Source organism: Felis catus, chromosome B2 (genome assembly GCF_018350175.1).
Source record: "Felis catus isolate Fca126 chromosome B2, F.catus_Fca126_mat1.0, whole genome shotgun sequence".
NCBI classification, from domain to species: Eukaryota; Metazoa; Chordata; class Mammalia; order Carnivora; family Felidae; genus Felis; species Felis catus.
In genome coordinates, this window is record NC_058372.1 from 15,942,862 (window position 1) to 15,960,459 (window position 17,598).

Here is a 17,598-nt window from a genome sequence, read left to right on the forward strand (position 1 = left end):
TCATCCCTAGTTTCAACGGAGAACGCACGTGAGGAGGTTTCCATTTTCACAGGCTAAGAAGGATTCTGGGACTTCAGGACGGTCGCAGGGTCCTTTCCTGGGTCCCATGGCTCAGGAGAGCCCATTCTCTGTCTCTAGTCCTTAGCAAAGACGAGAAAGTCCCGGGGTGCTCCTGGCTTGTTTGTTTCTCAAGCCGACACCCTTTCCCCAGGGCTTCCAAGAATTGGTGGAGGCAAAGGAACCAAAGTGGGAGGACCTCAGGATCTTGAGAGGCAGTCCTGGTGATCGTGATAATAAAACTGCAGGAGGAAGTCGGGTTCTCTGTAACCAGAGGGCTCTTGTATATTTGACTGATCGCAAAGGAAGATTCGCAATGTGTGCATTCGTGCGTGTAGTTATCTTTTAGAGAATTCAAGAAAGAGTGAATTTGTGGAATTAAAAGTAAATAGACAGTGACTTAATGAGCTGAAGGGCCTAAACAATTATGCTCCCCCGGGGACCCGAGATGAGAGGGCAGTAGTTGAATTCAGATTAGCCCAGCTTTCCACAGTAGCCTCCCTTAAAACCATCATCATTATACATTGCCTTTGGTCACACTCTTATTCTAGTTTAGCAGCTTTTGATTGTGACTATTAATTTTAAGGTTTACTGTGCTCCGGGTTGTACGGGTCTAGAATTAACAGAAATCGGGAATTCATTGTTAAGTCACTCTGCCAGGAAGTACCCAAAGTGATAAATTCTGAACTTGTATTCCCATTCACTTTCACATCAGATTCTTCTCAGGTCATTTTCAGATTTGGAGCCAAATTTCAAAAACTAGGGTATTCAGGAAATCCCTGGACAAAAGCCACTCATCACACAGTGACACTTCCATAGGTACACACTAAAGCGTTCTATCAGGATTTGACAGAAACAAGGAAGATGCTAACGAGGCGCAAGTATCCTATGAGACAAACAAGTCAACCAAAAATACGTCCCATTAGCTTGGCCTACTACCCTACATCTGAGGAAAGAGAAGAAACATAACGTCGGTTCAGCGTCTGACTTCAGCTCAGGTCATGATCTCACGGCTCGTGAGTTCGAGCCCCGCGTCGGGCTCTGTGCTGATGGCTCGGAGCCTGGATTCTGCTTTGGATTCTGTGTCTCCCTCTCTCTGTGCCCCTCTCCTGCTCGCATTCTGTCTGTATCTCTCTCTCAAAAATAAACATTAAAAAAATGTTTTTCAATAAACAGAAGAATTGATTAGAGTAATATGTTTGATATTTTCTCCCCTTCCCCCAAACTTCCCTTACCTCAAGAAAAACAATTAAATTTCCTATGACATGGAAGGTCTTTAAAAAAAAATTTTTTTTTAGTTTATTTATTTTTTTTAGAGAGAGATAAAGAGCATGAGCAGGGGAGGGGCTGAGAGAGAACGAGAGACAAAATCCCAAGCAGGCTCTGCACTGTCAGCCCAAAGTTCAATGAGGGGCTCAAACTCATGAACCAGGAGATCATGACCTGAGCCGAAATCAAGAGTCAAAGGCTTAACCGACTGAGCCACCCAGGCTCGCCTGACGTTAAAGGTCTCTAATAACATGACTCTGAGTTACGTTTGTTCCCACTTTATATATACCCAAGAAACCCATCACATGCAGTTGTCAATACACACAGTTTTACATACATGGGCCATGTACCTGTGCTGTCCTAGTCAGGAATGTTCATGCTCCAAACTTGTATCCACTGACATCGTAGTCACTCTGTAAAGTCTTATGTAAATACTTCCTCCTCCAGGGGCGCCTGGGTGTTCAGTCGGTCGAGTGTCCGACTTCGTGATCTCACAGTTCGTGGGTTCGAGCCCCGCGTCGGGCTCTGTGCTGACAGCTCAGAGCCTGGAGCCTGCTTTGGATTCTGTGTCTCCCTCTCTCTCTGCCCCTCCCCTGCTCACACTCTGTCTCTCTCTCAAAATTAACTAAAGATTTAAAATAAATAAATAAATAAATAAATAAATAAATAAATATTTTCTCCTCCATGAAGCCTTCCCTGCTTCAGCCATTCGGAATAAATTGTCCTTTCTTTTCATTCTGTCCGCACATTATTTGAATCTCTACTTAGCCTTATATATATTATATATACACATATATATAATATATACACATATATATAATATATATACACATATATATAATATATGTATACATACATATATATAATATATATACATACATATATATAATATATATATACATATATAATATATATACATATATATAATATATATATACATATATAATATATATACATATATATAATATATATACATATATATATGTGTATATATATATGTATATATATATATGTCATTACTGGTGACGTGCCAGCTGAGGTTAACAAATCAATCTTCTCTGCCAAATTTGATCAATGTCTTTGGGCTGCCTAGATGTTGTGCTGAGGTTTCAGAAACTGTGTGTACCAGTGGGGGAAAAATGTGATTAATCATGTCTGCAAGAAACAGGGGCAGTGGTGATTCCCTTGCCATAGGTCTCCCATTTCTGCAACAGACTAAACTTTTTAAATGCTGGGACTGTTTCTTATTGGATTTTTATACACTCTAAAATGCATGTATTTTTTTTTTTTCCATTTAGTAGGTGCTTAATATATGTCCTTAATATATGTCCTGTGCAGTGGGCAATGCCGGAGACTTAGGTTAGAAGTAAGGATGAATTATTGATAATTCAGGCTGTGATATGATAGAAAAGGTTTCTTTTTTTTTTTTTTTAATTTTTTTTTTCAATGTTTTTTTTTATTTATTTTTGGGACAGAGAGAGACAGAGCATGAACGGGGGAGGGGCAGAGAGAGAGGGAGACACAGAATCGGAAACAGGCTCCAGGCTTCGAGCCATCAGCCCAGAGCCTGACGCGGGGCTCGAACTCACGGACTGCGAGATCGTGACCTGGCTGAAGTCGGACGCTTAACCGACTGCGCCACCCAGGCGCCCCTAGAAAAGGTTTCTAACGGAGGTCAAGGAGTTCCCGCCTAGAGGTTCTGGGACACAGGTTGCAAACAGTCTGTAGGGAATGGTCTATGTCCAGCACTGTCAAAGCAAGGTGATGCATTTAGTTACCTCTAGGGGACTCTTCAGAGCCAAGAGTCAATGATTTCTAGAGACTTGTTATTTTGGCATGGATGGGTAAGCAGTTTGCATTTCAAAAGCAAGTTGTAGAAGTTCTGAGTATCATGTCTTTCCTAAGTCAGGTTCTTCTGATTGAGTTTGTGATTTCCCTTTGTAAGATTTTTGTCGTTTTCTTTTGTTAGTTGTGTTTGTTTTTACAGGGGAGGCTGGAAGGAAGGGAGAAAGGTATGAATCGCCCCAGCTCTGGGCCATTGCTTGCACAGTCATTGATACTTTATTTATTTTTTTAAAAAATTTAATGTTTATTTATTTTTGAGAGAGAGAGAGAGAGAGAGAGAGAGAGAGAGAGCATGAGCAGAGGAGGGGCAGAGAGAGAGGCAGACACAGAATCCAAAGCAGGCTCCAGGCTCTGAGCTGTCAGTAAAGAGACCAACGTGGGGCTCGAACCCATGAGCTGTGAACCCACGAGATCATGACTTGAGCTGAAGTTGGACGCTTAACTGACTGACCCACCCAGGAGCACTTTTTTTAAATGTTTATTTATTTTTAAAATGTTTTTTTAATGTTTATTTATTTTTGAGACAGACAGACAGAGCATGAGAGGGAGAGAGACACAGAATCCGAAGCAGGCTCCAGGCTCTGAGCTGTCAGCACAGAGCCCGACACGGGGCTCAAACTCACGGACTGTGAGATCATGACCTGAGCTGAAGTCGGACGCTCAACCCACTGAGCCACCCTGGTGCCCCAATAAATGCTGCCAAGCGTAGTGCCAAAGCTCATGATACGCAGGGCAAGAGAAGAAAACATTCAGCACAGCATTGTTTACAGTTTCTCTTTTTTTAAAGAAAAGAAAATTTAGGGTTTAAAGTTCAAAATGCTTTAGAGTAAGTATGTGGCATCTGAGCTACGGGAAATATGTAACATTCCTCAGGCGTGGGATCCTCTGTTCCACTTGGCTTTGCCACCCCTCTGTATTATGAGTTATTGGGTATGTGTGTAATTAATGAAAACATAGTATTTTTATTGCCTTTGACTGTTATCACTTATATCCGTCTTCTTCAGGAAACCTGCAGGGCATTGACTAATTGCAAGATTTGGGTATTCTTGTATTTCCTTGCAATAACGTCTTCTAATGCCATTACAAGCCAGCACCACTCCCAACGGTACTGTGGTTCCCTGTGTTACCTTACTAATGTCCGAGATTGCTATTTAACCCTGCATCTATGTATCATCTTCCAAGCCTTTCTTGAGGTAGGCTAAATGAAATCCAAAATGCATCTTGTACTCTTCATATCCTGCCCAGCCCCCACTTCCCTGGTACATACTAAGTACTTTCGTTGGTCAGCCCATCCAAGGGCATGCTTACGTGGATCTATGGCCCATGCATGAGTGTGCAATGATCACATCTAGTTTGTGGAATCCGGCTATGGTAGAATGCTTTAAGATGTGCAAGCACACAGCATTTCATAAAATTGGGAGGATTTATACTATATGGATATTTAAAATTTTTTTTAACGTTTATTCATTTTTGAGGGGGTGGGGAGCAGGGGAGAGAGAGTGGAGGACAAAGGATCTGAAGCGGGCTTCGTGCTGACAGCAGTGAGCCCGATGCGGGCTTGAACTCCCGAACCACGAGATGGTGACCTGAGCTGAAGTCAGCCGCTTCAGGGACTGAGCCACCCGGGCTGTTTTGAAGCGAGACATTGCAATACTGTTGTGGGCTTGATTATGTCCCCCTCCCCAAAGACGAGTTGAAATCCTAAACTCCAGTGCCTCACGATGTGACTTTGGAAATAGGATCTTTGCAGATTTAAGGAATTTGAAATGGAGTTATTAGGATGTGTCCTCATCCAACATGATTGGTGTCCTATTAAGGGGGTAGAATTGTGACACAGACAGGCACAGAGGGAAGGTGATACGAAGACGCACAGAGGAAAGACCACCATGTGACTGGACTGATGTATCTACAGGCCAAGGAATGCCAAGGATTTCTGGGAAACACCAGTAAATAAAAGAGGCAAGGAAGGACCGACCCACCCCCCCAACCCCACAGTTACCAGAGAGATCATGAACCTGCTGACCTCACGATTTCAGACTGCTAGCCTCTAGAACTGTGGGACAATAAGCTTCTATTGCTCTAAGTCATTCAGTTTTTGGTACTTTGTTATAGCAGCTCATGGAAACTGATACAAATAGTGAATGAGGCCCTCCGACCCTGGGAGATCCAATTGAGATAGGAAGAGGTTTTCTGCTAATGAAAGGACCAATGATGGAGTGAATTTCTCTTCTCCAGGCGAGGTCTCATGGGAGGAATGGCAAATCTATCTCATCTCATGTGCAAAGTTGATTTATCAGCGGTGGCTGCCAGAAGCACAGCTTGGGAAAGATTTTACACCTGTATCCGAGCTTGGTGGGAAAAAGCGAAAGCATCTATTAGCAGTAGCTGCAGTGAATTTAGAGAAGGAGAAGTAGGTATCAGGCTAGGGCGTCAGCAACCATTGGTATTCTAGAAGCTTCTAGATGTTGAGAGGGAAGAAGGAGATCCAGGATGGGGTAGGCCTGGGGATAAGAAGGGGGAGCAAGAGGGGCACCTGGGTGGCTCAGTCGGTTAAGTGTCCGACTTCGGCTCAGGTCATGACCTCGCGGTTCGTGCATCAGGTTCTTGCATCGGGCTCTGTGCTGACAGCTCAGAGCCTGGAGCCTTCTTTGGATTCTGTGTCTTCCTCTCTCTTTCTGCCCCTCCCCTGCTCATGCTCTGTTGCTCTCTTTCAAGAATAAATAAACATTAAAAGAATTAAAAAAAAAAGGAGTAGAGATGAAGAAGTAAAGTTGGACTGAAGCAAAAGGAAAACTGAATCCTCGACACTGCCAATTCCAGTCTTGACAGTCAAATCCTGTGACATGCTGGGACAAGGGACACAAAGACAAGGGACTCCCTAGATCTCAAAACCCTTCCAGGAGAAAGAAGCAGGCACTGATTTTTATAGAACAAAGTCACCAGCGAAATCTCCGTGACTAAGCAGTCTACACATTCAATGAGAAGAAACGTACTTTTATGTGTTTTCCTGAAACCGAAACCTCTTCACGTAACGTTGGGGTCACCGTGTATTTTTGTTTTGTATTTCACATATTCATAGGAGTCCTGGGGACAGAAGAGGAAAGACTTTTTCACCACTGTTGTCTGATTATCTAGGATGGGGAAGCCATTCAATATGGCACAGAGTACGATACTTAGGAACATAACTGTTGGTGTCACAGCTGGTGAAATCTGAGCGATCTCAGGCCTCCCCACCTCCAGCAAAGCACCCGAGTCATGGCAATAGCCAAGTCTCAAAACCCACAGGTTCTTGCCCTTCCCGCTCACGTGGGGTCTTGGCCTCTCCCTAAGCTTCAGCCTTTTACTTCCAGGAGCCCGCAGACTAACTCTCCTGCATGACCACGGCCACTGCAATGACAGATGATGGGTGCTGTCGGTTACATTGTCTCTTCAGATCTGACTCATAAACCATGTCTCCAGATGGGTTTGCCCTAGGGCTCTCTCCACAAAGGGCCGCAGACCACCCATCATCCTCTCCATCCAGCTCGCCCCACTCAGGGCAGCCCCCCCCTTCCAAGCAGGTGCATCATACGGGGAGGTGCTTGTGGATCTCGCTGACGAACACCTACGTGGTCCCCCCCACCTCATGGAAACCTAAGAGCTTGCCATGGTGCCTCTGTTGCCAAGTCTTCCAGAATTCCAAGGAAGGGTGAGGTTTCTCCTAAGCAGTCCATTCTCCCACACACTCCCAGGGAACTTCTGTGATTGCTCGAAAACTGGGAAACTACGGCATCTAAGTCAGCAGTCTCCTTACTGGCCACACCAGGAATTCCTGCTGGGGAGAAATGGCATCCACCTCGAGCTTTGTAGGGCGTTGTGTGGAAGGAACAAGGCACCATCTGCAAAGTAATTTGAGTTGTAGCAGGGAAGAATGTTGCCTGTCTTTGAAATCCTAGATGGAATAATCATTGATAATTAGAGGTGGTCAGATTAAATGTACTTTGCAAAAAAAAAAAAAAAAAGATCTCCATTTCCTTATATTTTGATGGTTCTAATGAATGTCTTTTGATTTTTCGGCTATTAATCCAGAAGCTTACATTTTCTGGAAAGGAAGGAAAGAAGAAAGAAAGAAAGAAAGAAAGAAAGAAAGAAAGAAAGAAAGAAAGAAAGAAAGAAAGAAAGAAAGAAAGAAAGAAAGAAAGAAAGAGGAAGAAAGAAAGAAAGAAAGAAAGAAAGAAAGAAAGAAAGAAAGAAAGAAAGAAAAGAAAAAGAAAAGAGAAAGATTTGTTTCCTCTAGAGGTGGCTTTCTTTCTCAAGGGAATTTATTTAGTGTTCTGATAGCAGAAAGCCATTTGAAAATAAGTTCAGGGCCAGAAATCTAGCTATTTTCCTCATGTCTGCTCAAGTTCCTATGTCTTGTTTTCAAAGCGATCAGTTACGCTGAAATGTTTATCAGGATGTGGAACAGAAGCTATTAAATGTCATTTAAAGTGAGCTAATCCCCAGGCATGTTGCAAACCAATTGTCTTGAGAAACCTTTTATCAAACTCCACTCCCACCCTCCTTTCTAAATGCACAGCTATAAAATTTCCAAATAAATGTCTCCACCCCAGTTGCATTGCATTGTTAATAGAAATGAATTGGTGCCTTGATTGAGTCCAAAGGAGTCCAAGAGAGCTGGGGAAAAGAAGATACTAGAAGGAAAGAAAAATGACCAATTGTCCTTATGTATATGTGTTTCTGTAAAATCTAGCATATTTAAAATATGTGTATATACGTATGTGTATGTTGGTGAGACTATCAGCAGAAAACACGGACATGGCTTGATCTTCCAACACTGGAAACCACTGGGTGATTGTTTCTACGGTTAAAGGTCAAGATGTGGACTCACAGTCTTGATCTCCATGAGGTGGGTTAACTCTACTCTGTTTATAACCAGTATGCGCTATTGGTCCAGCCTAAAGTTGGGGATTCATGAAAACCCAGGTGCACTATTGCAAGGGTAACAATTATGATGGATCATTTATTATATTGTTCTTCCTGATGTATATAACGCGTATATACTCTAATGTGTATATACGGGCATCACCCAATGGTCAGCTGTTGTTCCAGGAAATATTTTCCTAACCACGTCAGGATAGGAGGTATATCAGAGCCTAAATAAAAAATAATACATAGGAAATTACAAATACTTTTAAAACCTCAGTTAAATGGTATCATTGAGGAATACGTTGTTTTTTGTTTTAATTTTTCAACGCTTATTTATTTTTGAGCGACAGAGAGAGACAGAGTGCAAACAGGGGAGGGGCAGAGAGAAAGGGAGACACAGAATCCAAAGCGGGCTCCAGGCTCTGAGCTGCCAGCACAGAGCCCCATGTGGGGCTCAAACTCATGAACCGCAAGATCACGACCTGAGCTGAAGTCGGACCCTTAACCAACTGAGCCATCCAAAGTGCCCCAAGGAGGAACAAATTGTTTTAAAGAGGTAAATTTTGAGGAATGTTGTTTTGGTCCTTCGAACTCTCACTTTAGTTTTTTAAAATCAAATTTGGATGGAAATACCTCCAAATATATTAGGTATTTCCTCGCCCTCAGAAATAGTCTCCTGAATATAAAGCAGCACTTCTTAAATAGCTTCCCACCAGAATACTGCACCACAGAAACATCTTGGGATGTATTTTGAAATTTTTTTCTCTTTTCCTAGATGGTCTCAGATTTCCACTCTCATTGAGGTTTCACGGTCGTTTTAATCGTTTTCACCACTTCTCTCCGGGCTAATAGATCCTAGCCATTGTTAATATCAATATCAATACTAACATCAAAACCAACAACCAAGTGTGTTAGAATCGCACGTAAAGTAAGAGTAGTAGATTCTCAATAAGAACGGCGAGTGCTTAATATAATGAAGATTCATCAGTTCTGTGTCATCTAGGTTGGCTACTGAAAAAGCTTTTTGGTTTGCTCTCTTCTTGGTTTTTTTTGTTTTGTTTTGTTTTGTTTTTAAGAGATAGAGACAGTGTGAGCAGAGGAGGGGGAGAGAGAAAGGGAGGGAGAGAGGAGGCAGAATCCCACGCAGGCTCTGCACTGTCAGCACAGAGCCTGATGTGGGGGCTCGAACTCATAAAACTGTGAGATCATGACCCGTGCCGAAACCGAGAGTGGGCAGCTCAACTGGATGAGCCACTCAGGCGCCCCTCTCTGCTTGGTTTTTGACTCGTTTTATTTTGCCATAAGATGAGGTTGCTGAGTGTTCGATTTACAAATAGTTGAGAGGCTTTTATTTATTCATATATACCTGTTCCTCCCAATATATGTGTATATATTATTGAATTTGTAGCTCTCTATTTATCTATATCTGCTAATACACACACACACACACACACACACACACACAGGCTACTGATGTTAAAATGACATCACTGAATGTCATTACACCAGGTTGCAGAATTATCTACAATTGGGAAGACTATGCAGCAACTTAAAATGTTTGTATAGAACATTATCTAGAAAAAAAGAAAAAAACGAGATGTTGAGCGGTCTTCAAAGTATAATTGGAATTATCCCAAGTTCTCTGAGGCTATGGAAGAAGGACCAAAGAGAAACAGGCAGAGAGAGCATTTGTCATTGGGTTAAGGTGGTAACATTTTCAATTTCTATAGTTAAAAAGTTTCTGTGGGGTTACTATTGTTAAATTAATTAAAGAAGGAGGCCTTTCGATGAAAGTGGCTTTAATGCCTTAGTAGCCTACATTAGCCAACCAAAACCTAAACCTGAAATGCCTCACGGTTAAGACACTGAAACCTGTAGGGAGTACCTGGTGACACAGTCAGTGGAGCATCCCGACTTGATTTCAGCGGAGGTCATGGGATCGAGCCTTACATCGATCGGGCTCACGCTGAGTGTGGAGCCTGCTTAGGATTCTCTCTCTCATTCTGTCTCTCTCTCTCTCTCTCTCTTCCTCTGTTCCTCTCCCCTGCCCACTGCTCGCTCGCTCTCTCTCTCTCTCTCTCTCTCTCTCTCTCTCAATAATTAAAAAAAAAAAAGAAAGAAAGAAATTGAAACCCAAGAACAACCGATCACAAACCACCAACTGGGCTTTCAAAGAATGCAAATGCTTAAGCATTTGCCAATCAAACGATTTCCTGGCTCGGTTCCGCCTCTTCTTTCTAAAAGTCTTGCCCCTCCCTGTCACAGAGTGCCCCTCACCACTTCCGGTCTGGTGTTGTCCAATTTGAACGGATTTTGGCTCAAACGAGCTCTTAGAATTTTTAAATATGCCTCAGTTTATCTTTTCACAATATCGCGTCAGAAGTTAACAAGCAAACTTAGAACTGAAAAGCCCAATAAAAAGCGCCCAAAGCTCTTGCCACATCTACACATCAGAAATCTGAGTTCCGTGAGCACACTTGCTCATCAGTGCGGGCCGCGGGTTCTGTCTGAACGTTAGACTCGGGGTCTACCCAAAGCTTTGCTGCAAAAGGGCATCCGCCCACAGGTGCACTCGCCTAGCAGTAGGGATCCTTAAACTATGAAAGGCAATGTGATTTGTCAGAGCACAGAGCCCTTAGAACTGTCACTCTGGAAGGAAATTTGCCACGTAATCCCAAGAGGAGTATCTGACCTGCGGCATCAAAGTACGATTAATTTTCCAGTTCCATACCTTTTAAGATCGTGCTCTCAGACGGGTACATTTACCAATCCATTCCCTGGGCAGTTATTTATTAAGCTCTTCCTATGGGCCAGGCTGTCCACCAGGCACGCTGAACAACAGTCGAATACCAACATGAGGGCTAAAATCAACCTTCCAAGTGGAAGCCTTTTTGTTCCATAGTGCATAGGCCTCAAGGTTTTTTTTGTTTATCTTTTTTAAGAAATGGTTTCGAAATGGGTATCGATTCTCGCCTTTCCACAATCCTCATTTTTGCTATCTGCAACCAGATTGCGTTTAAATTATTCGCTTTGCACCTGGGTGGCTCCGTCAGTGAAACCGTCTGACTTGAGTTCGGCTCAGGTCATGAGCTCACGTTTTTGTGAGTTCGAGCCCCTTATCAGGCTCTGTGCTGACAGTGCAGACCCTGCTTGGGACTCTCTCTCTCTCTCCCCTTCTCTCTCTGCCCCTCCCCTGCTGGTTCTCTCTCTCTCTCTCTCTCTCAAAATAAATAATAAACAAACTTAAAAAAAAAAAAAACTATTCACCTCATTGGCTTGACTCTGGAATACGGTGGGAAAAAGAGACATATTTTTAGCAGGTGCCCGAGGTCTGCTCACAGTTAATTCCTTATTCTGTCAGAGGAAATTTTAAAGGCAATGTAAGAGCTCTGTCGAATAAAGAAGTCAAAGTGACTTTTGCAGAGTCTAAGAGAACGCTGCCTTTTGGGGAGACAAACGGCCTTTTAAAAGAAAGAAGATAACGTGCATGGCAGGGACGCATGTGAACAATTCCGTATCAGCGCCCACAGAAGCAACTTAATAAACGGGGATCTGGTACCCTGACCTGCGGGGGGCACGCTAAATAGAAGCATTAACCTCACTGGTTATCTGCCTTTCACCATTACTTTTTTTTTTTTTTTTTTTGTAAATAGCGCACAAAAGCCACATATATGATAATAATCTCTGCACGTTAGAGTGTCTCTGTGCCGAACAGAAACAGTAATCCCGGAGGTGAAGTACCTCTGTGCCATGGATGACGATCCTGCCATGTGAGGCTGCAAAGCAGCAGAAGGGATGCTCAGCATTAGGGGGGATTTTTCACTGTGGACGTCTTTGCGCTCCGTTCTTTTCTCCCTGCAGAAGGATGCGCCAGCGCCTGGCCGCAGGGACTTAAAGCGCAAAGGAGAGGGTGGGGGAGGGGTTCACAAAGGACTCGGCAGCATATGTGATGGGGGACACCCATGCATCATGGGATCTGGGGAAGAAGAAAAGAGGCCGAAAGAACTCGGGGCATTTCCTCACTTCCCCTCTTGTACCATGCAAAGATTTACAAGCGCACCATGCACGTAATCACATTGTAAATTAAAAAAAAAAAATGCTGAAAAACAGAGACTCTAATAGCAGGGGAGACTCTTACAGCAGGGGAGAATTGCAACCAACTAGTGACCCTTCGTGCATCTGTGGTTGCCTGCTGTTGCTCAAGCTTTCGTTCTGGTTAATGGTTTCTGCCATTAGATGGCTGACAGGGGGACAGCTTCCTCTCCCGGGCCTGTAGATCCTTTAAATGAGGTCCTGATCTCTCCTCCAAGACACCTCTTCCCTGATTTCTCCAGTGGCAACTTCTGCTGCTGCTTTTGACCCCTCTCCCGTATTTATTTCTTCCCTTAAATATTTCTCGAATCGTTGCAGGCTCTACATGACATCTATCCCATCTCGTATCCCCTTCACCCTGTAAGACTGTGTTTTGCACACATTGATCAATTCTAGGGGCGCCTGGGTGGCTCAGTCGGTTGAGCGTCCGACTTCCACTCAGGTCATGATCTCGCAGTTCGTGGGTTCGAGCCCCACGTCGGGCTCTGTGCTGACAGCTCGGAGCCTGGAGCCTGCTTCGGACTCTGTGTCTCCTTCTCTCTCTGCCCCTCCCCTGCTCACGCTCTGTCTCTCTCTGTCTCAAAAATAAAATAAAAACATTAAAAACATTTTTTTAAATAAATAAATTCTATCACTTATGGAAGCTGATGACCAATATATAAACTCCTAGGAGCAAGGACCCGGTCTGTATGCTTCACCTGAGTGGCCCCGTTGCTTAGGACAATGCCTGTAGCATCATCAAGGACACCAAGATGTGTGCACTTGCCTACATGATTGCAGATCCTCATAGCTGGATAGCGGATTCTTACAGTCAGGTTTCTAACTTCATCTAACGTAAGAGGACTCCGGGATTCAGAGACATCAACCATTTTGCACAAGGTCACACAGCTAGTGAGGACACAACTAAAGTTCAGACCTACATCTCTTTGACTTTAAAACATGTTTGGTTTCTACTACAATTTATTTATTCAAAGAAATAAAGGACATTTATGGCCATGTAAAGCATTTTATACAAATACTAATATTAAATGGACCTGTTCTGAGTGAAAGGCAAAGGGAACTTTATTGACTGATCGCCAAGGCGTCATACCCAGTATGAGGTCAGTTACCTGTGTCATCTCCACTGCTCAGCGCCCTGTCTTTGCTAACCACGCTCTGAATATCTGCAAAACTTGGCTCCTCTTGTCAGCCTTAAATCCTTGACCTTCCTCTTATTGGCATTGGGAACAACATGTCAATTTATGAGGCATGGCTTAACAGATTACTTACAAGGAATCAATGGTTTCCAAGCAACTGGTTTGCCCCTCAACTTCAAAAGGAAAAGGTGTTTCTGGGTAAGTGTGTGTGTGTGTGTGTGTGTGTGTGTGTGTGTGTGTGTAACTGCTATCCTCCAGTCTTCTTGCTCTGCTTCCCCCAGTGGCTACCTCCTCAACCTTCTAGTATCATCAGCCATTCTATGGCTCCTCATTTGTGTTTCCTCTTTTCTTTCAGGTTCCCAAACAATTATTGAAATGGGAACAGTGAAAAGAAGATCAATCATAGCACTAGATGTGTGAGGTTTCTGCTGTCCAAACTCCTGGAGCTGAAGTCCTTAGTAGAGCTACAGAAGTGACATTTATTTTAACGTCTTCAAAAATTGACTCAAATTGATTTTTGCTCTTAACTAGTAAGGGGAAGTTTTGAATATTCTCCTTGCTCTAGGGGATTTATTTATTTTTTTGAGAGACAGAGAGAGACAGAGACAGAGAGAGACAGTGCACCCAAGCAGAAAAGGGACAGAGAGAGAGGGAAAGAGAGAATCCCAAGCAGGCTCTGTGCCATCAATACAGAGCTGACCCAGGGCTCAATCCCACAAACTGTGAGATTATGACCTGAGCTGAAATCAAGGTTGGATGCTTAACTGACTGAGCTACCCAGGTGCCTAGCTCTGGGGGGGGGGGGGGGGGGGTGCCACTGATTCCAACTTCAAGATACTTGGAGCATCAAAATATCACCACAAAGTCTTTCTACATCCCAAATAGCAAAAAAGCATCTTTGCTAAGAAAATGGTTGTTTCAGATAGCACATAATGGGGAGATAAGTCAAACTGTAACCCTGAAGACATGTGTAATTATGTGCTAGATGTCCATTGTGTCTTTGGTACATTGAAATTCCTCAAATAGTAAGTACAGTGTATTCATGTTGATGTTTTGCAATATTTAGAAAAAAATACTTTTACTGTTTCAATGCATTTATTAAAATGTGTCTTATTATTTAAAATAATTTTTGTATTTTTATTAAAAAATCTTTTTAATGTTTATTTATTTTTGAGAGAGAGAGACAGAGTGTGAGCAGGGGAGGGGTAGACAGAAAGGGAGATACAGAATCTGAAGCAGGTTCCAGGCGAGCTCAAACTCACGAACCGGGAGATCAGGCCCTGACCAGTGAGACGCTAAGATAATTTTTAATCCTTTAAATTAACATCCTTCCCTTTAAACAGATTATCAGTAATTTACAACTTTGAGCCATTGGTCAAGGTCACACAGCCTCCTACTTACAACCTTGTTGTTACAAGAAAAATTGACACACTTCTTATAACCTATTTTTCTTAGTAATGTGGGCAAAAGTTGAAGATTTTTCTATGTAGCATATAATACTGAGAGAAGACACAAAATTATGCTTTAAATAATTAAATTATTTATACCTGTGTAATGCAAATTAACCATCTGGTTGCTTTCAGAAATTTTTCAATTAAATTTTTAGCTGCATTTTTCCTAGTCAAATATAGCTTTTTCCTTACTGTTGTTTTAGATATGCATTTTTATTTATTTTATTTGTAAATGTCTCTCATTAAGGGGTAGAAATACAGTGCTGTATGGTTACCACAAAATAAAACTCCTTATTTCTTTTTTTTAAATGTTTTATTTATTTCTGAGACAAAGAGAGACAGAGCATGTGTGTGTGTGGGGTGGGGGAGGGTAGTTGCAGAGAGAGAGGGAGACACAGAATCTGAAACAGGCTCCAGGCTTTGAGGTGTCAGCACAGAGCCCGACATGGGGCTTGAACTCACAAACCGTGAGATCATGACCTGAGCCGAAGTCGGTTGCCCAACCGACTGAGCCACCCAGGAGCCCCTAAAACTCCTTATTTCTAACAGCATAAAAATAACCACTCATGATTGCTTTATACGAAGCCATAAAACTGAAGTAGATTGTGAAGATAATGACGAGGGGTTCTAAAGAGTACTCTTTTATTTTTAATATAAAGGTGCAGACGCTCTCGGGCATCTGAAGTAAGCTGCTTAATTAAGTGATAATATCAGTAGAAAAGAACACTGTCAGTGCCTAATGATTCCCACGGGAGATACACCAACTAAAGCCAGATACTCATCAAAATGAATTGTGGTGTAAAATTGAAATGTTTACACCACTCCTTCCCAGCCAACTCTGTGTAATTCCTTAAATAGAGTGCTTATTTTAAAAACTATCAGCTCTAGTCTTTTTTGATAGCTGGACGGCTGCAGTAAACATCAAATACTAAACTATTCCATTAGACTAACTTTCTTCCCAGGCATGCTAGAAATTTGATTTTAATCTCGTCATCAGCACCTTAAAAATTATTCTTATTTTTCCAGAGACATAACGAACGAGAAAATCTTGATATGTGAAGCTCGATTCATATATATTGTGCTCTTTCCCTTGCAAATGAAGTGTACAGAGCAGAGAAACTCTGAAGTCCTACCTGCTTTACTCTTAGTAAACAGTAGTAAACAGTAGTCTCCCAGAACTTAGCAAATTCAAGGTTGTGGCCTCTCCTAGCACCCTCCTGCAAATATTGTAGGGGCATACTCTTCAGTTTTAGTAGGATGATGTGACTGTCCATCAAGTGAGAAAAAGAAGCAAGGAACACATTGGCCTCATGGAAAGAACATGGCCTTGGAGTCGGAGCCCCATCTGACAATGTATTAAATATCTGACCTTGACTTCTCCAAATCTCAGTTTCCTTATCTCATACCTCAAAAAGTTGTGAAAATGAAAAGAAGTAAGTATATTTGAAGAGCTTCCTACAGTGCCTACTGTGGAAGAGACAGTAAAGCAACAATGTTAATTTCTCCCTGCAACTCACTCTCGTGTAGCCCAGGTACCCCAGAGTATCCCCGAGGTCTTGTCTGAACATGGCAGAGAGAGGGACCATGTCACCGACTAAGTCAGTTCAGTTGCTGAGACTGTGGTGTTTTTTTTCTTACCAGCTCAATGCAACAGCATTTATTAAGTGCTTCCTTCATGCATAGCACTCCTCTTTTAAAAAAAAAAATTTAAACGTTTATTTCTTTTATTTTTTCTTTTCTTTTTTTTATAATTTACATCCAAATTAGTTAGTGTATTTACCTGGTAATCATAAGGAATGAAATCCTGCCATTTGCAACTACGTGGATGGAATTGGAGGGTATTATGCTAAGTGAAATTAGTCAGTCAGAGAATGTTTATTTCTTTTTTGAGAGAGAGAGAAAGAGAGAGAGAGAGAGAGAGAGAGAATCTAAAGCAGGCTCCAGGTTCTGAGCTGTTAGCACAGAGCTGGACATGGGGCTCGAACTCATGAACCACACAGCACTCTTCTGTAAAGCACTGATAACACTTTTGGAATTAAATTAAAAGGCAAAAAGAAACGGTCACTACTTTAGGTGGTGGAGGGTACAGACTAAAACCTGGATTGGCGAGCATAATTCGTTCCGGAAACATGCTTGTAATCTAAAGCACTTGTATATCAAAGCGAATCTCAAGAACCATTGGCTCAGTTGTGATCATGTGACATTCGGCTTCACCTACTACTCGTGTTGCGAGACATTGCTCGTTCATCAAGTTAAAATTTATTAAAAATGTTTGCTCATCTTGCGGAACACTCGCCGAAACAAGTTACAGTCCAAGGTTTTACTTCATTTTATTTGCAGACATGGTGAGAAGCGTAATGATATAGAAAATATAGGTATGGGTATAGAAAATCCATGCCTGAATTACCCATTAGTACATAGGACTTCATTCAGGACTCCCAGAAGTTTCCCCCGCTGTGATGCATTGGTGCTTGTCTATGTGGGTGAGGAAGCAGGTCCAATCAGGGGTTTGGGAAGGTCTCCTTGCATACTCAAGTGTCTGGAAGTCGGTTTCTACAAGGAACTCGCCAAATACAGGCACTACTAGCTTCTTATTCATGGATGAAAGCTTTTTCTCTGTTACGTTTGGGTTGTGAGCACGATGGAGCAAGTTAATGGAATAAACGCCCAGTGTTTAAAGAAAGAAGACTAGACATGCCAAAATATTGGCTTGAGTGAAATCAGATGTTCTGCCTTTTGAGATGAATTTCTATAAAGATCTATACAGTATTCTTAACAGAATTAACATAAAAAAGAACCGAATATAAAGGTCTGAAAATAATTTTAGTTAGTGAGACATA

General features: G+C 42.3%; 1 protein-coding gene and 1 non-coding gene across 7 annotated transcripts in view; one reads left to right on the forward strand and one right to left on the reverse strand.

The window, feature by feature from the left end:
- Nucleotides 1-17,598, reverse strand: part of PHACTR1 (phosphatase and actin regulator 1) — a 572,878-nt gene that overhangs the window by 421,667 nt on the left and 133,613 nt on the right. The window lies entirely within an intron of this gene.
- On the forward strand, nucleotides 12,572-12,656 carry TRNAG-UCC. The gene is given in 2 exon segments: nucleotides 12,572-12,608; nucleotides 12,622-12,656. It is a non-coding gene; the product is annotated as a tRNA-Gly (tRNA).